A 24,499-nucleotide genomic window follows, 5' to 3' on the forward strand; every position below is an offset into this window, starting at 1 on the left:
TGTTTCCCCAAACACTGGAATCTGCCTGCTTATTCACTAGGCCTTGCTCTATGGGTCTTACTGGTCCTCAGAGGAACTTCTGCCAACACTGCTCATTGTGGTCTCGGGGGAGGTGAGTCCCTTTGAAGGTTTCTATGCTTCTTTTCCATTAGAGAGCGAACCAGACCCCAAATTCTGAGTGCATTCTGTCAACCGCAATTCAGAGCTTCCTGACTTTTTTTCAGGCTTTCCTTTCCCCTTAGGGGGCCTGCGAGTGACGGGTATGCTCTCTCTCCTTTCTCACCAGGGAACCTAGTCTGATTCCTCTCCTCCAGAAATCCCAGGAGAACTAACACATCAAAACTGTCAGTCCAGTTCCTTCAGAAGCAGATGCCAAGATGAGAATGAAAAGATTTTATTAGGAGAAATGCCCAGTGTGAGAAAAAATAGAAAGCTAGAAACTGCTGGGAGAGCCATTAGATGCAAATCTGACCTAGTGAGGGTTAGAGAGAGGTAGGGAAGATTGGGGGGGAAATGTCCTACATTGCTGGATAGTCTTAACGAAGGTTCAACAGGGCCATTGAGAGCTTTTAATACAATATTGGTGGTGAGGTGAGTGAGTACCTTTCCTGCTAGGAATGCGTTTGACCTTTGTATCCCTGCCTTGCTCAGCGTTGCCTGGGAGCAGCCCATGGGAGGTGCGGTCTCCACACTAGCTGTGATGGTTTTTCCAGAGTGCTGAAGATAGGGTCTTGGGTCAGTTCGACTTCCTACTCCAGCAATTACCACGAGAGGCAGCATAATACAGTGGTAAAGTAGTGCTCTGGGTCTGTACAATTGTATTAGTTTTAATCCCAGCTCTGCATTTATCAACTGTGTGATGTTGGGCAAGTTATTTACCTTCACTATGCTTCCATTTTCTCATCTATGAAGTGAGGGTAATAACATTATCGAGTAGTGTTGCTATGATGTTTAAATGAGTTAACACATGTAAGCCTTTCGAAGACTGCCTAGCACATAGTAAGTGCTCAGAAACACACTACTAACAGAATGAACTTGGGCAAAAGTACTTAACCTCACACTCTCATTTTCCCCATCTCATGACTAGGTACATGCCATGTTACTCTTGGTGAAATTAAATGATGAGATCATTTTATGTAAAGCTCCTAGAATGATGCCTGACATAGGATAAACACTGAATATATAGTAGTGTGATACTGTTCTAAATACCAAAGCTGTTTTCTCTTCATTCCAAGCTATTCTAGATCTGTTTTCTAATTAAAGTTGTAGTAAATATGATAGAGCAGATAATTTAGTCCCCTCGAATTTGTCTACACTTGTAAAAACATGTCCATAGATACATAAAGGTTAATGATCTTGCCCTATCTTACATCATAAAGAGCTGGCTCACTTTGGGTTGGAGTTGTCTCTTAATTCCTCACCCAAGAAACCTTTTAAGTGTGAGACCATCTTTAAAAAATATAAATAAATAAAAACCTTAATAAATTTGTACCCTTCTGTTGAAATTAAAGCACTCAAATATGTATAGCTAAAGAAATTCTTATGTAATGTAGTATACTCATTTTAGAAGCTCTCAGAATGCTGTTGTAGGGGCTTTAAGTGTTGAAACTGACAGGTTCTGATGATCAGACTTGCCAGTGATATACTCAATATAGTGTGTAATGAGGCATTTTAAACATTTATTAATATTGGGTCTCTCCTATTTTCCAGGTACTTGGAGGACACAAAGGCGGCATACTGCCTGTCCTTGGGGTACTTATCCAGACAAATAGATAGCCATAATAGCACACAGCAAGCTCTATGTTAAGCTTAAGCCCAGGATGTCTGGTGAGCAAAGAAAGGACATAGTGTCATTTGGGATTAGAATTGCCTGAAAGTCATAATAAAAACAAAATACCTCACATAACAGGATCAGAGTTTCTTTTTCAAGTCCAGAAAGGGTGCAATAACTACTCTAGGAAGCGTATGGTCCTTCACAATGTCAAGAGTTCAGCCTTCTCTTAGCCTGTTAACTCCTCTGTGTGTACCATTCTTTCCCAAGGTCACTCACGATCCAAGTTGGCGGCTGAAGTAGCTATTATGTCTGCACTGAGCCAGCAGGAAGGAAGGGGAGGATACGGGACTTACCCTCACCGTTGAAGCATAATTCCCCGAAATTGTATACAGTACATCTGCGTCCCCTTGATCAGAAAGTGGCCACGTGGCCACACCTATATGCAAAGCATATTTAGAAATATGGTTTTTATTCCAAGCTATCATGTGCACAGGATAATGACAGGTTATCTTACAATGGGTATTAGGAGACAACTAGCAATTCTACCATAAAATCCAACCCAGTTAGGAGTGGGAGTAGAGGGAGCTGTCAAGTGTTATTAATACAATAATATTATTAGTGTATGACATTTTAACTTATAAGCTATACTCACTTTCAAAAAGCATTTACAGAAAATTCTGTGTGTTTGAAAACCCATGTAACAAATGTGCAGCCATTGACAGTAAAACATTTAAGTTGTATGCAAGTAATGACGGAAGGGTCTGGAGCGTACTATGGGTATATCTTAGCTGTTCTTTGAATAAGATGGAACCCCGTGTTTACCTTGTTCAAAATTGTTGGGCAATATCATTATTATCTTCTCCAAATGATTACATGTAAATGCTTATATGAAAGTGGAAAAGCTTGTGAGGAAAGTAGGTGATCTGTCTTTCTAACATATTCTAATATATTATGTACATGTACATTACAGCACATTTGTTTCAGTGTAAAAGAAAAACTTAATATTTGATGCTTTAATTTATTGTTGTTACCTTCAAGCAAAATACCTACTAATGAGCTCAGTAAGCATTATATAATTCAATCATTAGTGTCCTCAATTTTTATATTATGGAGGAAACTGATTTTTTTTAAATTTATTTGTTTAAGAGGGTTTTAGTCATATTTGGTGAAATTGATTTATTTTTTTGGCGGGATGGAAATACTTTATTAATTTTTCCCATTTAAATTTGAAAGATAGGTTCACACTGTCTGAAAATTCATAATCCAACATGTTTTCAGAAACATATTAGGTGCAGATAAAGAAGAATACCTCTAATTATTAAATCCTTAAACTAGAGAACAGAGTGGAAAGAAAACTGACTAGAAAAGCAGAGACTTTCTTTTCTATAACATATTATAAATGTAATGTGAAATACTGTTTTTATCAGTGGCACCACATACACACACACACACACACACATTCAGATACATGTAAATGTATACATTTTATTGCCTGCAATCACTGATATTTGGTTGCTCACCCATGCATGAGTTCTCCCTCTATGGGAACAGTTGAGAATTGCAGGGTAGTTTTTTTAGGAGCACAACTCTGAGTTTGGAGTGATTTTGAATTATTTTGCTTTCTACAGAGAAATTCAACAAAGAGAAGAAAACAATAGTTTAATTTTATCTAGGAATCTTTTCAGTATTATTTAAATTATCCAATTATTTAAAAGACATATCTTAAAAGAGAAGAAAATATTATTATTAAATGTTTGATATTGATAGCTAACTTAAATTTTAGGTTTCATTGATAATATAGGACAGTGTCATACTTATGTATCTTATATAAATAGCACAGTATGTTTCCAATGTAATCAAAACTTTTTAGACATTTTATAATTTTATATAATTCATATATAATTTCAGTAACTTTTATTATAGTATTTTGTAGTTGTGGGGTTTGGGGTTATTATTTTAAATGTGACTAGAAAAAGCTCTCAAAAAATTTAGACTTACAATATGTTGGTGTAGCAAAATATGACCTGATTTCATTAACGTCTTAGTCATTGTTTAGAAAAAAAAGAAGAATCACTTCCAGCTATTATTATGTTATTTGAAAAATGTAGAGCTAGATAAAGCTTTGGAGTCTTTTTTGCTTTATAAGGATGTTTCATTTCCATGCTGTTTGTATCTTACTGAGTCAAGAATTTCACTGATTTGAATCAGATACAATTGTTATATAGTATACTGTGCAGTTATCTAATTTGTATAAAATACTGAAACCAAAATTATTACATGTTGAATTGTTATATGTATATATATATATACACACACATATATAGCATATATATGTAATACATATGTGTGTAAATTTACTTCATAGATATATTTAAATAAATACACTTTAAATAGTATTTAGTGATAATCAAGTTTTAAGCTCATATTATGTTTTAGGCACTATACTGAGAGTTTTACATAAGCTAACTTGTTAAAGGTCAAGCCATTCAAATGTCATCTCCATCCTACAGATGAGAAGACGTGTCTCAGTGAGGCTAAGCTACTTGTCTGATAACATATCTTTAGGGTTTCAGTAAGTTACTTATCACAAAAATCAGGATATAAAATAGAATTCTTATGTATTGATCAGCTTTAAAGGGACTGTATTGGAAAGCTTATAAGGGGAATTTCCTTAACTTGCCTCTCAATTATTTCTCATGCCACATCTCTTTCTGCCTACAAATTTCATTTTTATCTTTCTTCCTTCTTAACTTCCTTTTCGTCATTGTAATGTATTTCTATCTTCTTCTGTTTCCTATGATTTTTTTACAAATTCTATTTTTACCTGTATTCTAGAAGTTTTCTCCAGTAAGATGCACTCCTGATTCTGAGTCCAGTAGACGTGGGTGTTGTCCCAGTTTGCACATGGTTGTTCAGTCATAGATTTCTCATTTGTGAAACAGAGATGCTGATCTTGACCTCATAGGGTTATGGTGAAGAATAAATGAAATGATGTATATAAAATGCCTGACATATTGAAGGCACTCATATGGTATTTGTTATTTTTATTAATATTTTAATTCTGTAATTTCAGCTATCTTTGCCAATATTTCCAGTCAGAAATGGGTTTCTTACATTTACTCATTTTCAAAGGTGTGCAGATCAGCTCTACCTGATGGAGTACCTCCATCAACTCCCCACTTAATAAAACTGAAATGCCTTAAGGCAAATAACATGCTTTTCAAAGGCTGCTCTATACTAAGCAGTGTGTTGGGCACTGTTCCTTATACTATCTTATTTAAGTCTTATAATAATTACCCATTTTTTCTGAAGAGAGAAATAATAAACTGAAATTCTGAAAATGTGACTAGTTCAATGTCATGTAAATAGTAAGTGGTAGAGCTGAGATTCGAATCCAGGTTTCTTAAATTCTGTGTTCTGTTCTCTATGTGTTCTTGATGTTTGTCTTAAGTTTTTATGTATCTTTGCTCCTTTGAATCTGGTTATACTCACGGATCCAGTATGGTGGTAAGGAGGGCAGATGTATCGCTCACCCCCATTTGAAGAAATGAAGTGACTTACCCAAATAGGTGGCAGAGTTGAAATTTAAAAACAGCTTGATTAACTTCTGTGTCCTAACTCTGCTGCTTCTCTAAAGTGAGCTAATAGTTTCTGACCAATCTTTTCTGTATCTTTAGATGATAATCTGCTAAAATGTGATATAAGGAATCTGTCATATACCATTTTTTTCTATCAGTGTTGCACACAGAAACATAATTGCTCTCATTTTCTAAAATAATAGTTTGCCCAGTAAAATTCCCAGTTGAGTTGATGGCTAGGACCTCTTTGTATTAGTTGCCTGTTACTTCACAAACATAACCCCAAAACTTAGGGACTTGAAACAATTGCAATCATTTGTTATCTCTTATGTCTTCTATAGATCAGGAATTTGAGAACAGTGGGTGGATAGTAGTATCATAGCGAAGCATCAGTATGAGAGTAGTTCAAGCTTGGATCCTCTCATGAGTTTGCAGTCAGATGTCAGCTGGTGTTACATTCAACTAAGGCTTGACTAGGACTTTAAGATCTACTTCTAACATGACTCACTCACAGTATACAGCTGGTAAGTTCATGCTAAAAAGTTGGTTCTTCTACAATTGGATCTGTCCATGGGCCTGCTTAAGTGTCCTTACAACATGGCAGCTAGCCTCCTCCAGGGCAAGCAATTCGAAAAATCAAGATAGAAGCTACAATGCCTTTATGACTTAGACTTGGAAATCATATACCAGTAATTCCTTTGTGTTCCACTCGTCACACAAGCCGGATCTGATTCAGTGTGGAAAGGGACTACAGAGGGCCTGAATATCACAGGTGTAGATTATTAGTGATTACCTTGGAGGCTGTTTACCTCGTTTTTCAAGAGAAACAGCAGTATTTTCTCATTTATCCAGAACAGAGAGGCAGTCTATTATGTCCAAAAGAGCACAGATGTGCTCAGACAGGAACGCTTTCACAAAAATTGTATAATTCCCTATCACCAACTGAACAATGTACAAACACCTTAGCTTGGCATTGTAAGCTCTCTAAAGTTCTATTCCTAATCTACTTTTTTTCCTCCATTTATTTTCCACTGTTCTTTTTAACTAAGGAAAAATCTACCCATTTGGGGCCCAATATAGGTTTCAGGAAGTTCTCAAAACTCAGGAATACTTAAATAGTGTATGTAGAATTATATGTGCATTTTTTGTAGAGGAATTTACCAGATTGTCTATTATTCCTTCCTGGAACAGCTTAAATGACAACTTCTACATGAAATCTAATCCACAGAAAGACCATTCCCACCCTCACTCCACCATTCCCCCCCAAAAAATTAGTGTTTTGATATTATCAGTAGAAGCATTTTTTGTATACTAGCTTTTGTCGCGATCTTATGAGTTCATGTCTGCTCTCCAAAATAATCTCCAAGGCCTTTGAGGGTTGAAGTAATTTCTAAGTTATTTTGATTCCCCCAAAACTTCTACTTTTTTCAATTCAAGTTAAATATTTTCATTTAGAAAATTTGGAATATATGTAATGAGAGAGGAAAAATAATTCTTACCCATCTTCTGTAGTTTAAGCTCTAAGTTTGATAAATAAAAAAAAAACAATACATTAATGCATTTAATAAGGATCAATGATTTTGAATATATTCTTGAATTCATTTTGGCCAATCTATTTGGACAGGCAAAATTTTTTATTGTAAAAAATGACCTCTTAGTTTTCTATGCATTGTAAGACCAAATTGGCATTCTTCTGGTTTATTGACTATCACACAAAATAAGCTTTATGTTAGAAATGGATGAACCCAGAGTCTGAGTCCAGGAGGACTTGTGGTTCTTTAGTGTGGAAGATTGAAATTGCCAAATAGGCCATGTGGTCCTGTGGCTGGGGCAAACAACCTCTGCCTCTCTAAAGGGGCAACCAAGAAGGTATGCTACATAAAATGATCGATTTGGCCACATCTCTACCACCAAAACTCTTAAAGACTAATATAACACATACCACAGGAAGCATTTGTAAATGCCCTCAGAGAATGTAAATAATATAAATCAAAACAGTTTTATGATTTCCTGATAATAAGCTAATGTAACTATCCCTTTGTTTGCATGGACTGTAGCCCCATCTCCCTATCAGATTCTTAGAAATGAACTAAAAATATCATTCTGCAGTTAGGAATTTACACTTGCCAACCTCTTCATTAATAAAAGACATAAAAAATGTTCTTTTTCACTGATAGCTTCTTATCATTAATTCGTCACATAAGACTATATATATCCTGTGCCCTAACTAATTCAATGACAACTGATTTAATTTTTGTGGATTTTTTGTTTTTCATGGAAGTAGAGAAAATACTAGAAACTCAAGAATTATTAGATTTACTTGCATCATTTAAATTTTGAGATACTTATTTCACAGATTCTCAAGGTAGTAATAATAATAGTCTTGATTTTTATGTCTTGTGCTGTTGAGACAGTAGGTGAACTAGAGGTAGCACTTTTCATTTCCATATGTATTTGTCTTTCCTCAGTAAGAATAATATGCAAAATTACTTATCTTTAGAATTTAAAGAAAAGGTTAAATAATCAAACATGCACACCAGATTGTATAGGCTATCAAAATGTTATAAAATGGAAGAAAACATATTCTGGATTCTGCCTGAATATGTTAAATGCAATGATTATTTAATTTAGCTGAGTAATCAACAATAATTTATCTTATGTAATCATGCAATATCAATTTAGTAAACAGAAACTTGTAGCCCAATGCGATTCTTATCTCTTGATCATAATATTTCTACTATAATGTTTCTAAAAATACATTTAATAGGAAGTAAACATTCAGATATTTTTGTCAAGCTATTAAGATATTGACCTAAAGAGTTTATGTAATTATTCAATTGCTATACCTTAACTCTGCAAAGATGTCTTTGAAATGTCTTATTTTAGTATTGTACCTACATAAAGTGTTGAAAATATAATTTGTGATTTGGAATTTCATATGCAATTTAGGAATCTATATAATCTTTAGATAGGCCAACAATGGAAGCTGAGTATTTATTGTTTGATAGCTTTGTCCTAAATCAGTATTATTTTCAACATGATGAAAATGAAATGCGTTCTTTCTCAGCTTCTGAATTTTCATATTGGTGATGAGTCAGTATCTTTCAGTCATTTGAGTTGGATTTGTGTATATTAAAATAGGATATTCTTGAAAATATTTTAGAAGTACTCAAAATGCATAGTTCTTTCACCAAATACAGTAAAACCTTGGCTTGTGAGTAACTTGGTTTGTGAGTTAGCAAACATTGCTAATACATAAAAGATGAGCAAACATTGCTAATACATTTTAACGTGGTAAACGAGCAATTTCTTGGAATACAAGTAGTTTGTTTCGGGAATGAATTATGCTCAGAAACCAAGGTATTACTGTATTTTGACTTTATAGAGTCATCAGGATTCTGAAAGAAGAATCTATGTGAAGGTGGAGATTCAATAAACATCTATCATTCACTTTCTATGAGTTCATCCCTTTGTTAGAATCAACAGAACCAATTATAGGCCAGCTTACTTATGTTCAGAAATATGCCATAGTGATATTAAAGAAAATTAACAATGGAGTTGTTAAATTGCTAAAATTATCTCATTTGACCCCAAAAGGCTTTCCCCTCTATTAGTTACTATAGAAACTGACTACAATTTCAGCAGAATACACTTGTAACTTTTTATTTTTACTCAAACAGTATGCTGTTAGTATCAACAGGATAGATGTTTGAGACTAATGTATCTAAAAGTAGTGGAAGAAGTGCAAATTATACATGATATGTAAATATTTACAATTACAATGACATTTGTCCATATTTTTTTTGCTACAATTTGCAGGTATTTGGTCATTTCCCCTATAATCTTAAAATATTATGAATTTTAAAATACAGTACTCAGTTACATTTGAATTATTTCAATAAATTATTCAATAATTATTTCAGTTTTTCGATGGAACTTTTAATGTGGTTTATTCATTTTTCTTAACCTCTTAAATGATGTAAGGAAGCCTTTGAATCCAAAATACACATGATCTGTTTAAACACAATTACATCATATAGCTAGAAAAGCAAAATTAAAGAGGTGTTACTTGCACTTGCTTACCCCTGTTTCCATTCTTATTTTCACCAAAGTAGATCACAGATAAAAGAAAGGAGATTTAGTTCAAACTCCCCTTGCCTGACTTGTTCTATTGCTGAGAAAGAGGGCAAAGTAAAAAGCACAGAAGCAGTTTAAATCTACTTTCTATGAATTTTCAACATAGATTCTATTATTTATCTACTATCCGTTTCTAACCTCATATGAAGGCTTTGAGATCTTGTTGGAATAAAAACAAATGAATAAAATAAATACAATGCATGGTATAGTAATTTTAGGAACTTTATTCCTTGTGGTCATAGAGCTATCTCTTGCAAACCTTTAGGTTACCTGTGATTGTTCCCATGTGACCAGAGATTACACAGATGGCCATAAATAGTAATAAGGACTAACTACAAGATGACAGCTTGAGACTACTTTTAAAGAAGTGCTAAAAGGAGAGATAGCACCTCTGATTTTCTGTCTGGTGGAACTGTGGGATTTTTAGTTCTATCACTTCCTCTATATCTTTAGCAGTATATAAATGATTGAATGATACTTCTGTCTATTCTTATTCCCCAACTTATCCAGCCAACAAAATATTTTCATTTATGTCTTAGAATAGCAGTTTATCTATATGCCAGTATAATTTGCCAGTGATTCTAAATAAGGGAGTGTTATTCTTGCAACTGGGATTAAAAATACAGGAAATGTTCCTCAATATGGAAAAGTAATTATAGAATTCAGATTCTGTTGAATGGATGCAAACTAAAATCTGGGGGAAATAATTGGACAGGCAAAAGCTTCAGATGGGTAAACATTCAGGAAGTAATAATAAATCCATAGCATGATGGTCCGGCTTCCAGGGTATGTAGCGGTTATTGTGAGGCCAAGGGGAAACCTGCTTTGAATGTCAAAATGATACATTTGTGATAAGAGCCTTAAACTTTAAAATCTATTTACTTAAATATAGTCATGTATTACTCAAAATGCTTATTACTTGAGCATTTATTAGGTATACAGCAGTATACTCTGTTATTAAGGGAGAGAAAAAGAGCAGAAGAGAAAGCCTTTGCTCTGTTTGTGATATCAATAGAGATGAAAAGAAGTGAGCACATATCTAATCATTAGGAGACGTAAGCATAGGTTTGATAATACAGTCTAAGGTATTGGCTCTAAGAGAAAACAATGAGGGATATGTTCAAGGAAGTCTCTTGCAGAGGGTCCAATTGGAAACCAGTGATGCATGTGTATTGGAGGAGAGGAAGTGGGAAGAAATCTAAGGCCTAGAGAACAGCATAGGGAGCACAGATGTCATTAGGGAGGAGTGGAGAGAAGGGAGGGAGGTGACTGTGTGCGGGAATGTGTGCTTGTGGGGGTATGTGTGTGAGAAACTATGCGGAAATACAGAGTATTTCTGTATGGTCTTAAAAACAACAAATCATCCTGACTTAGAAAGAATGGACTGTATGGGAGGAGTACAAGTAAAGCATAGCGCTTACTCTTTGTCAATCAGGAGCACTTGATGACTCGGTCTTCTTCAGTTGTTGACCATGTTGAATATCCAGACTCTTGCCAATGGACTCTAGCTTCGTAGAGCTCTCTCTAGAGCACTGGAGTCTAGGGTTTAGAGTCTGGCTTGCCTGGCTCTTTCAGTTTAGATGGCAGTGGACTCCAGGAAGAGGAGACAGGATACACCTGGAACATCGTGGGTTTGTATTTATTCCTGAGAATTTGTTTACGGGGAGTTTTATTTGTATAAATCCTCTGTAAATAGAAATGCTTTATTGCATTTTTGTCAGATTCTCCCCTCCTAACTCCTTAAAAAGAAACAGAATATTTTAAATAAAATGTGTAAAATAAACTTATAATATGAAGCAGCAGAGAAGGGCAGACTCTTGAGTGAAACACTTTGTATATCAAAGATGTACCTATGACCTATCTCTCTGATTATTTCTCTCCCTTATCTCACATGACCACTTACATGCTCATGCATGCCTCCAGCGGGATCTGGGACATGCTTAGGAGTGACATAGTTCCTATTCTCAAATTGCCATTAAGGGAAAACAGACATGTAGATTCCCAGCTCAATCTAATAGGACACTAGCTATGTGGGAGCATTGTGGGGTAAAAAAAAAAAAAAGGTACTATGGAGTCCTAAAGAAGAAACAGCTGACCAGAGATAAGTAGGCATTTCCCAGGAAGTGAAGGAGGCATGAGAACATTCCAGGCTTGTCAGACTCTCCTTTTTCTTGGTAACTGGCTCTTGCTTTTTCTAGGCTGTTTTTTGTTTGTTTGTTTTTTTCTATTTTCTAGGCTGTTGCTTTTTTCCTTCTCCACCTTAGAGTCACAGCTTTTGTGTTTTTTTGTGTGTGTTTTTTTTTTTGGTCACTGGTGCCTAGTTGCCTTCCAATCACTAACCATCCAGATTAAAGTCCTCCTGACAAGTTGTGTGTTTTATGCTAACTTCAACGGGCGGTATGGGACTTTGCATGAACAATGGGTTATTTCAAAAAATAAGTTTCTGCCTATTGCATGCCTTACCCTGGGCAGGTAAGGTTTTGTATTAATTACCTAATTATATGATCTGGATTCCTAACTATCCTTCATCTATACATAAGTGCTTTTGACCTTGTATCATGTGTATTTTTCTTTTTTCAAGAACAAATTCCAAGGATTGCCTCTTACCTCCAAAGTGGCTAGATACTCTTGGTTTTGTTTTTCATGTGTACTTCCTTTCTACCAGTATTCTAATCATTTAAGAAAACTCCTTGGGGGATTAAAAACACAGCAACTCTGTGAAGGCTTGTTTATAGAAAAAATATTTTTAAAAAGATTTTACTGCCTGTGGAATGTTTGAATAGTAACCAGAAATGCAATTTAGTCTTTCTCTATATAAATGATAATTTGGTAGGCACAAATGTCTGAGGAACGAGAAAAATAAAATGATACCTCAGGCTAGCATTTCTCATGCACACTCAGTGGTTCATGAGTTCTAATTATTTTCTTTTGGTTTCATGTTTTTACCTCAATTGAATGATTCATTTACCAGTAGAGTTGGCAGATGAAATACAGGTGCCCAGTTTAATTTAAATTTCAGATAAATAATGACTAACTTGTTAGTATGCCCCTAGGTTTTATTACATGTCTAAAAGTTTTTGTAAGGTACATACTTATAGTAAAACTCATGTCCCTCAATAGGACATACAAAAAAGTTATTCGTTGTTTATCTGAAATTCTAATTTAACTGGGTGTCCTCTATATTTATTTGTTAAACTTTGCAACTCTATTTATTAGTAATAAAGATTAAATTTATCTTCAGGGATGATTCACAATTAAAAGACAGTTTCATAGTATAAGAGTTGGGCTTCTTGAATCATTGTTTCTCAGACTGGGTGACTGTGGCAATAATTTCGTTGGCTTGCAGAGACTACTTTTTCCTTGAACAAGTGTTTGGGTGTCTTCTCCTTAAGTTCTAAAAATATTTCTTTAAAACTAGGAAACTCTCTGTAAAATTATTCTTCATTATCTGAGTCATTATCAAACAAATAGAACAAATATCAAGAGACTATACAGAATTCTAGGAATTTGGAGCCCAAGGAATAGTATAGATCACTTATTTTAAATAATTTTTATTATAGTTAAAGAATAGTGCCACAGCTTTTGATGATAAGTGGCTTATTAATAAGTTAACAAGTTAATAAGTTAAAACTGACCCCAAGTCTTCTAGCTCTTGGTCCTATGCTATGAAATATGTAAATATGATGTTGTATGCTTTCTCTTCTACAAGGCAGTTAAGATGCATGCATAATGTTAAGTAATTAAAAGGAAATTAATTGAATTTAATATATTTTTAAAATGCATTGGTTTGGGCACTATATAGACCATAGCTAACAACTTCTAATAGCACTAATCATGTACTCAATCAGTCATTCATTTCCAGTTAAGAGCCAAGAGCCATACTGCTTAGTTTAAATCCTTGCCATACCACCAACTAGCTGTATTACCAGTACTTTAGCCAAGTAACCTCTCTGTGCCTCAATGTCTTTATCTGTAAAAAAGGAGTTATAGTAATGATAGCTACATCAAAAACTGTGATAAGAATTGCATGAGAATATATGTAAAGAATTTCTAACAGTACCTGACACAGATAAGGGTTAGGGTTAGGGTTATTATCTTGTTATCATTCTTGGTATTGTTAACACACCAGATACCTACAAGTGGTGAGGTTAATTTCCTGACCACTGTCAGAGTAAATGTGATTAAGAATGTCACAAAAGCTTTAATTTAGATATAGATTTTTTATGATTTTATGGGAGATTTAAGGTTATAACATTCAGTATCTTACAAGTAGTTGCTTTAATAATTTTTAAAAGGCAATGGACCCTAACCCCCTCTAATTTTACCAACCAAAGATGAATACCCAAGTTTTTTTCCTACTGCCTTCAGTGATAACAATATCTGAGATTCAGCCCAAATTTTCATTCCATCTTTTCAAGTTTAATTAGAAAAATGTGCCCACAGTAAGAAATTAGTATTTGAATTTGTGAGGTTATATAATCCATTTAGAAATCCCCCCCCCAAAAAAAGTATTTTCAGCATTCAATTTCCTTCAGTGACTTCCCAAGAGACTCGGTTATTCACTCATGGGAAGAAGACAAAGAATAGGTTCCCCTTATAGTCTGATAATTCCAACTACAGGTTTATAAACCGAAAAGTTTGGGATAAGTTTCCAAACTAGGTGGCTGCAGTGTGTTAAATTCCAGAAGAGCCACAGGGGAAACTGCCTATATTTAGCTCAGTAACACTTTGGGGTAGAAATGACCAAGTAATATTTTTGGGTAGAAAGGTCATTGTTTAAAAATAAAACAAGACCTCACCTCCTTTAAATTTAGCTGAACAACTAGACAGCTGTCATTCTATAGATTCAAACCCAATATAATACCCAAAAGACACAGAAGAGCTTTCATTTGTGTTCCTGAATTACTCAAATTCACAAAATACTGCTAACAGTTTATGGCAACAAGTTCCGGGTGAATTTCCTGCGTGTTGGTCTCAGCATAACTGTGGCAAAGACCGAGGATCATGAGTTTCTGGTCCTCAGTAAGACCGGTAATCCTTCTGAGAGCTTCAGAAGTCTTTCAGACTACAAAGCCCCAAGTTCACATTTAGGAAGGCCTATTACTTGTCATTAATTTAAGAACTTGAATTTAGGTAACAATTCCCCTAATTTCTCAAAAGTTGTTAATAAAGAGGAGTCAAATGAAATAGTCGAGAAAGGCAACAGTACCTTGGTGTACAGTGATATAAAGCATGTCTTCTGTGGAAAATCCTACCCATTCATTTTTTTCTCAGATTTGTTTGTGTATTCATTCATTTATGCATTGCTGAACTTATCTGTGTGTCCATTCATTGATTATGCGTGAATTGAGGACTACAGATCATGCTAGGTATCAGAAACACAGACAAGTAAGCATCATTCCTGACCGGAGGCCTCTGTTTGCAACTTGTATTATATTAGAGCATACAAAATAATCGGGTCTCTTTCCAGTCTCAGTTCTGTAAGTTTGGCCCTGAAAAGAAATCCAGTAAAATGTTAGAAGAGATTATCACCTTATAATTGGGCATCAGAGCAAATTATGATTTCCATCTTATCAGTGACCACATCTTTAACACTCTAGACCCACTGTGACTAGCACAGTGTGTGGCATAGAGTAGGTCAATAGTTGTTTAAGTGGGGTAATAGCTAGATATTATTCTTCAAAAAGCATTGTGTCTTTTAGGTTCAAACTGGCTGAAACCACATAAAGTTGTCACTCATGTAAAAAGCTTTTCTCACACTAGAAGTTGAAATGGACAACATAGGAATTTCTAATGAGGTAAGGGACTGGTACAGCCTCCCTGCCTAATTTTTGGTCAATAAATACATCTTAGCCTGAGCTTTCTCCTAGCAACCGGTGTCTCTGAGTAAGTATCGCATGCAGACCAGAAACACAGCTCTGATTCACACCAAGTGCCATATTAAGATGATGAGGTACTTCCCAGCTATCTAGTCCATAACTCTTTGCCATCATAAGGCCTGATGTGATCTGAGTTATGTATATTTGTTTCTTTGTTCCCAAGGCAGTTTGGAGGTTATGGGGTGGGGGTGGCAGGCAGCTTTCTATGTTGGCATGTGACTGAGGTGACAGGAGGATTTTAGCAGTTCGTGGGTGGGTGTTCGGGGAGCAGGTGGCGTTGGGAGAAGGAAGTGACTGTCAGGATTCAGTGGCATTTGGGGGTGTGTATAGGCAGGCATAAAAAAAGAGTTGGGTATTCTAAAAACACTTTGGTATTCTGATCATGAGAAATGTAATCCAGGGCTTTTGGTGCTCTAAGGCACAGCGTTTCTGTTTGTCACTCTGTGCAGTGTTTTAAGGAAAAGAGCCCGAAGAGTTAAAGATAAGTAAGAGCAGTAACCAATTTGCATAGTGTGTTAAGAAAACCTGTGTGATCATTTATTTGATTTTCGAGGCAATGTTTTGGCAGGTCAATAGTAGGCCTTTTTCTGTTCGTATTTTCTTAGAGAGGAAACAATTTTCACCTCGGCATTTCTGTTGCTGGTCAATTTGAGAGAGACCTCAATTGCCTCGAATGAATTGAAGCTGTTTCAGTATTTGATTGGAGCCGCATCACCAACTGGTTACCTTTAGCCCTTGGCATCACGAGGCATACAGTTGCTGAAAGGCACCTAGAGTTGCTCATTTCAGGAAATCTGGGCTCACTGATGTGCATAATAGAAGATCTTCTTCTGTTATTGATGTCACCCACATGATCCCAGCCTCTTTTGGGACATGGAGAGACTAAAAGTTTTGATTCAGTGCTCTGTTGAACAAACAAACAAATAAATATTAACTTCTCCCCTCTCAATTTCCAAAAAGACACTATGGAAATCTTCAGTGAGGAAGGGTAGACAATAGAGATATGAAATCCTCGATACATGAACCACAATAGCATTACAAAGATAGTTCTAAAAATGAAGAGTCTAAAAATGAAGAGGCTTTTGATAAGCTGTGGTCATTTGTAAACACTGTCATTTCAGAACCATAAAAAAAGACAGTATTCAAAACCTTTGGGAAAACAGCTTTTTCAGAATTCAGTATAATGTTGAAAGATAAGAATATCCTTCAAAATGCTCATGTCACTTTAAGGACATGGTAAGGCTTAAACGCCTTAAATGTACAAATTCAAATGGAAGCATTGTGCAATGATAAGCTTGCTTTGAAGCAGGGAAATGGGGTTTTAACCTGTTTACTTAAACATTTATTAATCAGGGCTATGAAAGGGGAGAGAATCAAGGTCAGTTATGTGGTCAATCAACAGTTGTGTGGTGCAAGCGGTGGTGGTAAGAGAGACCCCTAGCTGTGTATTTTGTTCCTCAGAAGAACAGCAGTTGGGTTGCAAGTACATTGGAAAGAACAAGGGCATCTCTTGTTCTGGGTTTTGCAGGAACCTCCTGGGACTGGGGTGTACAGGGTTCTGACGTCATTTGCGTTGGGATTTCTTCAAGTTACCATAAAGAGGTTTTTTTCCCGTTGCCTGGAGCTGGCTGGGTTATAAAAGAATTCTTACGCAATGATTGTTTTAAAGTGTCTCTCTCTTAGGTGTCTCTCTCCTAATATATTTAAACCGGGTGTGCCAAAAAAATGTATACACCTGACTTGTATTCATCTTTTGTAGTATATATTGAGTTTTACAATTGTAATATATTTTTTTCCTTTCTTAAAATGTGTATACATTTTTTGGCACCCTCTGCATTTTATAACTTGAAATCGTGGTTTCTTTCAATTAGTAATGATATTCTAAAAATTTTTGAAATAGCATTTCACTGAGATTTCAACATGCAAATAATTTTGATTTGACTTTTCCTAAGAGTTTCACCACGGTTTAGGAAAGCTTTTTTGTTTGTAATAATTTCTTCCCTGGAAATCACCATTCGTGAAATGCTTTCCAATAAGAAGACATACCAGTGTTTTTTAGAAATATTGGTGTGCATTAACAACATACCTATTTTGAATGTCTGTTGCTAAATGTTATACTAGTAGCAGTGTAAGTCCATATAGAAATCAATTTAATGATTCATATTTTCAGCAATGAAAAGCAAAAAATAGGTACATTTCTCTTAATTTTACAAATTCAGTGAGAAAATAATAATGTTTTCTAAAAAAATTATACTCACAGACACTGCAGATTAGTATTGCTCACAGCACATAGCTTTAAATGCTAATACAAGAAATATTTCAAAATAGTATTTTGGGTTTTCTACTGACAGGCTGTATGATATGGGATAGAGGTGCTGAATAGCTATGAATTTTAGTTTTTTGCCTCTGCAAAACGAAGAGTAGAACTAGGTTGTCTCTACGGTTTTATGAATTGTATTCTCATGCCTCCTTTTGTCTTTCACATGGTTATTCCATTGCAAGATGAGTGAAGATAGACGCTGGTGTCCAGTTACTGTTTCCAGCCATCTGTCACTTGGAGCTAAATGAGAGCAATAACAAGACTTAATGAATAATATCACAGACTTTTCTGGGCAACATGACAATAATGTGATGTTTAGAAATGCTTGTCTAGATGTTGATTCCTAGCATCTAGGCCAGTGCTCATATTTTGCAAATTAGAATGAGTAAAGCCCTTAGAGCTACGCCTGGAGTCAAGTTAGAGAATTTCTTGAACTAAAATTTAGAGCTCTTGGGAAGTATATTTGGGGGAAATGGATAACATTTAAAAAATGAGATTTTTGGGCCGGCCGAGTGGCGTGATGGTTAAGAACTGGCTTGGGACGGCAGAGGGCCCCGGTTCGGATCCCACATATGAGGGCCAGTGACACTGCCCTCTACAGCTAATATGCTGAACAACAGCTCAACCTGGAGCTGGGCTGCCGTGAGTCACCGGAGACAGCATAGGCTACAGCTCCTGTGGCAGTGGGTTGCCATGGGCTACTGTATATAGCCAGCAGCCAGTGTGAGCGGCCAGCAGCCGCAGTGAGCAGCCGTCCAGAAGACGGCAACTGATCTGCCTCGCCTGGGAAGAGTGCAATGATGGTGCCAACTTGGGCCAGTGAAGCAACGTCCTCCACAACTAGACTGAAGAAAAAAAAAAACACGACAACAACTTGTCTGTTCCCCTTCCCCAAATTCCCCAGCACTGTTCCCATCCCCTCATTTCCCCAATAAAAAAAAAATCTTAAAAAAAATGAGATTTTTACTCTTTCATGTATTGTTATTACTTAAATAATAAATTACTATTATTACTATTATGTATGTGTACTTTTGAGATGGATTTTTCAGCAATCTGCAGAATCTACTAAGTAAAGAATATCAGTGTCCTATATTGCACCTAATTATTAAACAAATATCGTAAAACTAAATTGAATTTAATATACATTCCCTTTTCCCACTGACCCATTTGTTATGTTTGTTATTGCTTTAACCCACTTATCCCATTAAATAATAATTTTGGTTCAATTGTATTTTTTTTAAAGCTAGGTAATTTGATTTGTTCTTCATTGTTCTTATTTACAGCTTATTAACAACGTGTCCACAGTTTACTATATATTCAATAAGTTAGATGCAACTTTAGAACCTCAAAATTTTCGCTTTTCCACAACTCTGGATGGGCAAATTGTTAGGCAAAGGACCATTTTATGATCTCATCTTACTTTCTATACTCATAATTTTGCCAACAAAATTATTAATTTAAATGTTACCTTTAATTTTAGAAGTTCTTTTTAGATAAAATGAAAAGATATGATTAATTTTATTAATATTATTATTAACTCTTAACATCCCTCTCATTGAAGCCTGTTTGTTACCTGATGATCATTTTAGGTATTTTGTATTGTCCTGCTCACCTTACAGATTGTACAAATTGACCTCTAATATACTTTTCTAGAGCATGCTGACTACCTTTATGCTTAGGCATGTGTGTGCACACACACAGGCACACACTTTACATTAATGTTAATTCCTTTTATTAAGCACTGGTGCCAACCAGTCTTTCTAGATTTTTATTCATTTTTGGATAATTCAGAGAGATTTTGAAAATTTATCTGGCTTCATAATAGAGTAGTATAATTTGAAATCCCAAAAAGCTGTTTGGATATATTCCAAATAATATAAAAAATAATAGTTTTTGTCTTAATGATTTAAAATGAAGGAAGAATGCTTATCTATTAAGATCAGGAATAATATCCAACTCTTTTCTTTATCAGATAATATCTCAGCCTTATGATTTGAAGCTTTACTTGATGTGTGTGATCTCTGCTTACTAATACATTTTAAATTATATTGTTACTGCTAATTTTTCTTGCCTTATAAGACACAGCCCCACTCCCTGCAAGCTGGTTCCCCACTACACACCCAAGCATACACTGGCCAAAATTAACTGCAGCCTATGTCTGAATTACCATGGAGTGTGGATCCCTGGTATTTATGTATTTTTATTACTTAGTGAGCATGTACCCAGCGCTTTGCAAGCACAAATCACACATCTTCAATGTTTTTTACCATTTAATTTTTTTTAGGCTTATAAAGGTGAGATTTTTGTTTTTTTAATTTAATTTTTTTATTAGTTTCAAGTGTACAAAACGTAACGATTACACATTTACACCCCTCACAAAATGATAACCCCCTCAAGCCTACTATTCCTCTGACATCATACATAGCTGTTACAATACCATTGACTACATTCCCTATGCTGTACTTTACATTCCGTGACTATATACGAGGTCTGACAATTAAGTTCTCCAACTCATCCTAGAAAAAGTGCTACATACCTCACTGCTGAATATCACTAAGGTCACCTTTGAAGCACTCCCCTTGGGAAGCTATGCACCGATGCCAGTGCCTAGTCCACTCTTCAAAGCAATTTTGGAATTCTTTTTCTGGAATGTCCATCAGAGCTGTCGTTGTATTAGCCTTGCTGTCCTGAATGTCATCAAAATGTCTTCCTTTCAGTATTTCCTTATCTTTGGGTAAAGAAATAAGTCACTGGGGGTCAGATAAGGTGAGTAGGAGGGTGTTCCAATACAGTTATTTGTTTACTGGCTAAAAATTCCCTCACAGAGTGCCGTGTGAGCTGGTGCATTGTCATGATGCAAGAGCCATGAATTGTTGGCGAAAAGTTCAGGTCATCTAACTTTTTCACGCAGCCTTTTCAGCACTTCCAAATAGTAAATTTGGTTAACTGTTTGTCCAGTTGTTACAAGTTCATAATGAATAATCCCTCCGATATCAAAACAGGTTAGCAGCATCATTGTAACAAGTTCGGGAACTTGACTGTCAGACCTNGTAAATTTGGTTAACTGTTTGTCCAGTTGTTACAAGTTCATAATGAATAATCCCTCCGATATCAAAACAGGTTAGCAGCATCATTGTAACAAGTTATCTCTCCTATATGTCAGACCCCCTGTGTGTGTGTGTGTGTGTGTGTGTGTGTGTGTGTGTGTGTGTGTGTGTGTTATAGTTGACATTCAGTATTATTCTACATTAACTTCAGGTGTGCAGCATGGTGGTCAGGCATCTGCACCATCTGTGAAGTAACCCCCCGATAAGTCCAGTGCCCATCTGGCACCCTAAGTAATCTTTACAACATTATTGTTTATATTCCCCATACTGTATTTCACATTCCCATGACTATTTTGTGGTTACCAATTTTTACTTTCTAATCGATTCACCTTCTCCCTCATCTCCCATCCCCTCCTATCTAACAACCATACATTTTTTCTCTGTATCTCTGACTCCGTTTCTATTTTGTTTGCTAATTTATTCTGTTCTTTAAGTTCCACATATAACTGAAACCATATGTTCTTTGTCTTAGTCTGACTCATTTCACTTAGCATATCTTCTAGGTCCATCCATGTTGTTGCAAATGGTAAGATTTCATTCTTCGTTATGGCAGAGTAATACTCCATTGTATAAATGTACCACAGTTTCTTTATCCAATTGTCTATTGATGGGCATTTTGGTTGTTTCCATATCTTGGCTATTGTGAATAGCACTGCAGTAAACATAGGGATGCATATATATTTTTGAATTAGTGTTTTGTATTTCTTTGGATAAATATTTAGAAGTGGAATTGCTGGAGCGAAAAGTAGTTATATTTTTTATCTTTTGAGGAACCTCCATACTGCTTTCCATAGTGGCTGCATGGATTTGCAATCCCACCAACAGTACACAAGGGTTCCCTTTTCTCCACATCCTTGCCAACATTTATTGTTTGTTGATTTATTGATGATAGCCATTCTGACAGGAGCTAGGTGGTATCTCATTGTGGTTTTATTTGCATTTCTCTGATGATTAGTGACATTGAGCATCCTTTCATATGTCTACTGGCCATCTGTATGTCCACTTTGGAGAAATGTCTCTTCAGGTCCTTTGCCCATTTTTTAATTGGATTGTTTGTTTTTTCAGTGTTGAGTTGTATGAGTTTTTTATAAATTTTGGATATTAACCTCTTATCACATGTATCATTGGCAAATATCTTCTCCCATTCAGTTGGATGTCTTTTTGTTTTGTTGATAGTTTCCTTTGCTGTGTAAAAACTTTTTAGTTTGATGTAGTCTCATTTGTTTATTTTTTCTTTTGTTTCTCTTGCCTGAGGAGAAATATCAGTAAAAGTATTACTAAGAGTAATGTCTAAGAGTTTACTTCCTATATTTTCTTCTTGGAGTTTTATGGTTTCAGGTCTTACATTTAAGTCTTTAACCCATTCTGAGTTTATTCTTGTATATGGTGTAAGAAGGTGGTCCAGTTTCATTTTTTTGCAGGTAGCTGTTCAGTTTTCTCAGCACCATTTATTAAACAGATTATCTTTACCCCGATGTAAATTCTTGCTTCCTTTGTCATAGATTAAATGACCATATAGGCATGAATTTACTTCTGGGATCTCTATTTTGTTCCATTGATTTATTTGTCTGTTTTTATGCCAATACTATGCTGTTTTGATTACTATGTCCTTGTAGTATAATTTGATATCAGATAGCATGATACTTCCCACTTTGTTCTTATTTCTCAGGATTGCCATAGCTATTTGGGGGTCTTTTATGGTTCCATATAAATTTTAGGATTATTTGTTGTAGTTCTGTGAAAAATGTCATTAGTATTTTGATGGAGATTGCAATGAATCTATATATTGCTTTGGGCAGTATGGACATTTTAACTATGTTAATTCTCCCTATCCACGAGCATGGTATATGTTTCCATTTATTTATATCTTTTTAAATTTTTTTCTTCAATGTCTTACAATTTTCTGAGTACAGGTCTTTTACTTCCTTGGTTAAATTTATTCCTAAGTATTTTTTTTTATGTAATTGTAAATGGGATTGTTTTCTTATTTTCTTTTTTGATAGTTCCTTATTGGAGTAGTCAACATTTAATCTTAAAAACAATCCCATAGGGTAGATCCTTTTATCATTTTAACTTAACAGATAAGGAAACTGAGGATTACCAATATTAAATAATTTGTCTATATAAAAAAAACTGACAAATGGCAGAGCAAGTACTCACACCAAGGCTTACCTTACCCCAAAGTCTGAGTCTAAACTACTCTGTTATTCTACTTCCCCCATAATTGGAAATTTCATTTATAACACTAGTATCTGGGATTCCCAGGTGTTGCTTTACATTATATTTTATCTTTCTATAGTAGCAATGTTTCTGGGTATCATAAAAACATCCTTTCTAGATGAGCACATTTTAAAATGATATCATATGCAATATGGTCATTAGTTTCATCAAAAATTTACTAAACTCTTACCCTGTCAATCCAGATCAGATACTATATAAAGCTAAATAGTGTTCACTTAGTAGAAAAAGATCAACTTTGGTTGGTCTTTGCTACATATTCCCAATAGCTTACAAGAGAAATCCTGCTGAACAGGAGATGCCCTCTTATGGAGAAAGACTATGTGAATATATTTTTACAGAAGTATCATTCCAATAGTTGTGACTTAAGGTTCTGATGAGTTCCTATTGTTACATACAAATATTTTTTTAACTCTAGATTAATAAGAGAAAAAAATTAAATTAGTTCTAGTCTCACCACCCACATATAGTCATGTTTTAAAATGTATATACAATATATTTTATGTCAATAAGTATTCTTCTACCACGTTATATTTAATATTTGGAGAGTATGACACTGTATAGATGTGCTATAATTTATTTCAATAATATTTTATCAATACACAGTTAATTTTTCTCCAATTTCCCCAAATTATTAACAGTGGTATAGAAAACATTCTTGTGCTTCCTCTGTATGCTGTATTTTTCTTCTTCTTCTTTAATTGAGGTTAACATGCTGTGTTTACTAATAACAAATAAATAACATTGTAATATCTATCTCAAAGAACATTTCTAATGGAATTCCCTTTCCCTTTTTCATTATAAAGGTTCTTAGCATGCAGAATATAGCAAAATACTCAAAAATGGGTTTAGGATTTCTCCAATTGGTATTTGAGTACCAAGTGGGTCTAGTGCAGGGGTCGGCAAACTGGCGGCTCTTTGGGTATGTACATGTGGCTCTGAAGTAAAATTGAAAATGAAAATAAAACTATCATAGTTTCATTTATAAAAATTTTTAAAGGATGTTATTCACATAATGGTGATTTCATTTGTTTTATGGCTCTTGAATAATTTTTAAATTGTTATGAGGGGCAGGACTGGCTCTGCCATCTCAAATGTTTGCCAACCCCTGTAATAGCGAAAGAAGCTAAGTAGAAAATTTGAAATTAATTTTCATATCCAATTCAGGTGTTGTCTGAAGCTTGTTTTTTTGAGGTAATGTAAGTGTTAAAAACAGTATTTCTTTTGAGTATATTGAATATTAAAAGAATATTGCTTCTTCAACTCACTAATCTTACAGAATACCCTTTTGACCAAGTATTTGAGGTTATCATTATCATTTTATACTTTAATATACTTGAAGAAATCCTGTGAACCCATATGTGATTGTTTTATTATGTTCCACATGTTTTAAACCTTCATAATGTGGAAGGAAAAGGCAACTCCATTAGAAATACTCTTTGAGACAGATTATATTAGATTGCTAT

General features: G+C 34.9%; 1 protein-coding gene across 2 annotated transcripts in view; it reads left to right on the top strand.

Annotated features, from left to right (window-relative positions):
• Window positions 1-24,499, top strand: part of LOC109394155 (regulating synaptic membrane exocytosis protein 1-like) — a 213,392-nt gene that overhangs the window by 133,467 nt on the left and 55,426 nt on the right. The gene's annotated exons all lie outside the window — the stretch shown is intronic.

This window comes from Hipposideros armiger, unplaced genomic scaffold (genome assembly GCF_001890085.2).
Source record: "Hipposideros armiger isolate ML-2016 unplaced genomic scaffold, ASM189008v1 scaffold_413, whole genome shotgun sequence".
In the NCBI taxonomy this organism is placed as follows: domain Eukaryota; kingdom Metazoa; phylum Chordata; class Mammalia; order Chiroptera; family Hipposideridae; genus Hipposideros; species Hipposideros armiger.